Consider the following 5,562-nt stretch of genomic DNA (forward strand, 5'->3'; position numbering starts at 1 on the left):
CCTGGCATCAAAGACATGTATTGTGCCATAGCACATGGATTAGCCAACTGTCTCAGTCTCAGTCTCAGTCTCCGTCTCAGTCTCAACCTCAACCCCAGCTTCAATCTTAGTTAGTCTTGAATTAATAACGATTTTGATATTTTGACAGCTACCAACACAGGTCGCATTGTGTTGCCAACGATATGTATAATTTTGGTTAGATAATTGCACATTACAGATTAAGGCTAAGGCGAAAATATAATTTCATATCTGGCACACAGCTAATGAGTTGGCAATTGTATGTGAATGTGTATGAGGCACGTGCATGAGGTGCCATAAAATTTTTTCTTTGAGCCATTTTCTAATTAGCTGCAGTCACTTGCAATCTTTGAGGCAGCGGATCTCGCTACGTGCTACGTGACACAAACTCTTAAGAATTCCTTTTGATTACCGCAAAATGTCATTTTGCTAATTTCCAAATGCGTATAAGTTTTTGTAATTCTGCAAAAATGCGCAAAGAAAACTTTACTAATATTACTAGAAAATTCTAAATATAATTTGCAGATTCCAAACTTAATTTAAAAAAATTGTGAATTGTGAATCAAAAGCAGGCGCTGGCACACTTGAGACACGTGTCCTTTGGCTTCAGTTTAGATCATTGCATTGTCATAGGAACTCAAGTGGCCACAAGGACCTCGACTTGAGCCTTTTACAAACCATAACAACTACAACAGCAGCTCTTCTACGCCTTTGGTTGAACTCAAAACAGGAGTTGAGGTGCTTTAAGTAGCGCTTTGCTTAGGTGTTCGTTGAGGGCAAGAGAAGAGACGTTTAACAATGCCCAGTGATGTCCTTTGTGGAGTCTCCATTGTGTGTATTTCATTCCATTTTATTTGCACTGACCAAAGCCAAGGTACTTTTATGTGCCGTGCGATAATTATCAAACAATAAAAACAATAAACTGCGATGACACCATAAAAGCGCAAAAGGAAACTCAACCCCCCCCCGCCCCGCGATGAACCCTCCCAGCCAAAGGACCTTCTGCCAAGGTGCGCCAAAGTTTTATCTCTTGCGTTACGTTACGTTGCGTTGCGCTTTCCTCTTTTTTTTATATTTTTTATGCTTGTAAGGGTTTTCACTGTAAGGAGCTGTGACCAGCAGCATCAGTAGGAGCTGTAGGACAACATCAAAAGGAGCAGCAACATCAACAGCAGACCTGTGGCAGGGGTTGAACAAAAGTCTCGCCAAGTGCACTTTGTAAGTAGAAGAAGCACAGCTGTAAAAAGCGAAATCATAAAAGAAAAGAAGATGGAAAAATGAGAAAAAAAGAAGAGAAAGAAGACTACGTCAGGAAAAGCGGAAAATGCAAAAAGGGTTGACTGAGCGATAAGCTGAATTTATTTGTCTGCGGGTATTGACAAGCGCAGACATCCTGGCAGCCATATTCAGGCAGCTCATCCTCTACTTCAGACTGCGACTGCGACTCATGTCTCTGTCAAAGCTGATAATGGCATAGGACTTCGACTACTCATCGTACTATTGGCCACTGATTAGCGTTGAAACATCAGCGCGCGCCCACTTAAAATTCTAACAGCACATCGATAATTTATTATGCAACCAAACTCTATGTTGGCCAAATGCGAATGAATGAACCTTTCACCTAAATATTTCGTGCCAATAAAAGATTTACGCTGTCTGAATTTCAAATGCGCGGCATTCAATACACCTGGGAATTTTGTTAATTACGCCGAATAAATGCAGGAAACGCTGAATGGCCCACTGGGGGCAAGGTTGTCTATCGGAAATGTGGGCGCAAAACCGAAAATTCGCCTCCTTCACCACCCATAACAACAACAGCTCATAACTCAAATTGAAATCGTACCGAAACATAGATAAAGACCGAAAGTGAAAGTGAAGGGGAGCAAAATGCTTCACAAAAATCATAAGAATTTTTATGACCCACAAAAACGAAATAAAATACACTAAACACGACTATTCGCAGCGCACATATTTCGTTTTCCTTCCAATAAAAAATTTGTACATTAATCCTTGCTCAATGTCAATTTCCTTTGCTTGATTTATACCTTTCCTTTTCGCCTAAAAGCTTAACATTTCAATTAGAAATTGACTTTATATTTTTTACTAGCATTTATTCGATACTTTTTGAAGTTATATTCAAACAATATATTTAATATTTCAATTATGTTGTATTCAATTTAAAATGTTATGTTAAATTAACGTCAAGCTTAATACGTATGAGTAATATTTAATATCTTAATTAAGTTTTATACAAATGCTAACGTTATGTTCATATTAAAATTTAATGAGTCTATTTTTATTTAATTTTTCAATAATGCTAAATCAATAATAATAAATTTAAACAAATCTCTTTTAAGTAGTTATTAATTTATTTTAAAATGGATTACGTTTGTGTACTTAGTTTTATTTGAAGTCAGCTTTATTTTAGTTATTCAATTGAGTAATATTTAATATTTCAATTAAAATTTGACATTTTCTCAATTTAAGTTATATTATTGAATACGTATGAGTAATATTTAGTATCTTAATTCGAATTTCACATCATTTTTTGAAATAGATATAAACAACAGGTTTTTGTGTGTTGTACTCATGTTATCTAAATATTTATTACGTGTAAGTAATATTTATTATTTCAATTAGTATTCCATTATGTATTTTAACTACCAAATTAAAGAATCTTTTATTAATTGCATTTAAGTTATTTGTAAATTGAATACGTCTGAGCAATATTTAGTGCTTCAACCAGACTTTCACACCATTTTTTAATAGAAATCAAACCAATCGTATTAAAGTTGAACTTAAGTTATTTGAAAATTAAATACGTATGAGTAATATTGAATACTTCACTGCCAATAGCACATTATATTTTAAATAGCTATCAAAGGAATATTTTGTAAGTTATTTAACAATACGAATGCATACTATTTTATTAACAGCAATTAAAAGAATCTCTTTTAAATTGTATGCATTTTAAAATTGAATACGTATACGTAATATGGTCGTATTATATGAATTTCTGAATGGAACTACGCCACATCATGCCCTCATTGTTATCTCTTTTGCTCGCTCTTGATAATTATGAAATATGTGCACATTCCTTTTGTACTTTATTAAAAAATTCTTTAGCTGTTATCGGCACCTGATCCACTCGCAAGGCCTCAAGCCCAAAGTAAGCCTCCGGGCAACGCCCCCGACACAAAAAAAAAAAAAAAAAAAAAACAAGAAATCCCCTACGCATACAGAAATCAATCAGGCGGCACAATACGGGCGAAGCCGAAGCGATAAGTCCCCTTTCCCATTTGCCCGCCCCTCTGCCTCTTCCTCTATTACTACCTACTACTGCTGGCTGCTCTGCCCAGTCTACCAAAATGACTCGGCGAATCGGTGTTTAATGGTGCGTGAAACGTGAAACACTTTAGCCATCGTCGACAATCGGGGGCATTGGCTTTTTAAGGCTAAGAAGCTTGCAAGTCTCACATGTAAATGGTTGTAAATGGCTAAGACTTGAACTGGAACTGGAACTGAAACTGGAACGGAAAGCGGAACTGGAATTCGAACTGAGTCGAGTTTGGCAAGCTTTCAATGTGTGTGTGTCTAAGCCTTGAATTATGCATTTTAATTTTCGGGGGCCGTCAAAGCGAACGGCTTGGCACATTTATTACCGACTACGACTACGATTTTCAGCACTTTAATTTAACTTTAGCGGCAGTGCATTTCCTTGGCCAACTCCTTGGCCTTGCGTGCCCAGTCAAATCGTACAATGGCCGCCCAAGATGGCCGACCAGCTGCTTAAATGCGGATGTGTGTGTGTGTGTCTCAGTGTGTGTGTGTGTGTGTGTGAGTGAGAGGGTGAGCGTGCGTCTGCGGGCGTAATGGACATGTTAGAAGATTGTGAAAATGATATATGACTTTTTCATTTCCTTAATAAAATTAACTTTGCCTTTGCCTCGCTTTGCCACATGCCACTCGCCACTCGCCACTTGCTATTCGCCACTTGCCCCCGTTTGCCCCAGCTGCTGCCTGTCTTTACATAATGTGCGCCAAATTGCGTTGATTTTTGATGTGTTAACAATTCATTTTAGCTCATTAGTCAGCAGGTCAGCATGCTGCCCGTCTATATATCATTATCTCGATCGCACGAGGCTTTAATTGAGCTACGTTCTTAAAGTTGTCTTGCCATAAAATAACCAAACTTGGTTTTGTTATTTTACAACATTTTGATTGCAAAAATATTTAGCAATTTTGCAAAAACTTTGTGTGGAGGGAGACACTAAACTTTCGACCCACTGTGCAGGATGGCATAAAAAAGCAGCCATTTATTTAATTGAAAATTGTCTTTGCTGTCAGCAACAGTGCAGCAACAGCAGCAATGGAAGCTCCAAGTCATCCTGGCAGCAAGTTTAGCGGCAAGTGCTCCAAGAGTGCCACAGGCAGAGCAGCTGGAAGAGCAGCTTGCAGTCTGGGCTTGAGGGTGGCGCACTTGAGCTGCATTTTTCAATGCTGCTGCTGCTGGCAAATGAAGTTGAGTGTTGCAAGGATGTCTTGACAGAACTGCAGCTATTTGTTGTTTATATGCGTGTGGCAAGAACAGACGAGAGACGGCAGAGGGCCGGCAGAGAGAGAGACAGTTCGACTGTCGGAAGGACGGAGGTGAGCTGCACGTGGCTGGTTTATTATGCCCGGAAGTAATCATAAATTCCGCACACACAGAGACACACACATATAAACTAGTGTGTCAGTCAGTCACTCAGTCAGAGAGTGTCGGGTGAAAAGAAGCCAGCGAGCTGACAGCATGGGATAGTTACCTTTTATGCACGGCAGATGACAGTGCGTGGGCTTTTGCTCAACGTTGGCTCGAGTCGTTTGCCGCATCGTGTTCCTAATTTATGGCCAGGGAATTGAAAGTGATAGAGCTGAAAGCAGCCAGTCGCCGTCCAGTGGGTGGACAACATACATATCCTGGACACCGCCCCCCAAATTCACATTCACAGAGTTGCACAAAGTGACGCTGCTTGACAGCCGAAGACAGTAACAAATTAGCCTGGTGCGTGGCTTGGCTCGTGCCCAATTTGCATAATGAGCCTTTGACAAAGATGTGTGCCGGTGTCTGTGTCTGTGTGAGTGTCAAGTCGAGACGTCAGTGTTAGATAGACAGACAGTAGTCACTACTAGCACTAACACTGCCACCTCTCGGATTTCGCCAACCAAACTGGCAATAAATGCCAACCGACACGTGTCCAAAATTGAGTGTCACGCCGATGCCAGTCGACACCTTTTCCTTTCCATCTCTAGTTGAGCCTTGAGAACAATAGGCAGCTCAGGCCTGACGGCACCAACACTTTACGCTTTAAGCCTAAAGCCTACAAAAAAAGAACGAAACCCATAACACTAGAGTTTTAGTTGAAAATGAAACGGGAAATGGAAATGAAAACTCTCATGACTCTTTCGTTGGGAAACGAGCAATGAAATGGTGACGTTGTAGTTTTTATACCCGTCACCAACATTACAAAAGGGTATTATAACTTTGTGCTAAGAGAAAATGTA

Source organism: Drosophila albomicans, chromosome 3, assembly GCF_009650485.2.
Source record: "Drosophila albomicans strain 15112-1751.03 chromosome 3, ASM965048v2, whole genome shotgun sequence".
NCBI classification, from domain to species: domain Eukaryota; kingdom Metazoa; phylum Arthropoda; class Insecta; order Diptera; family Drosophilidae; genus Drosophila; species Drosophila albomicans.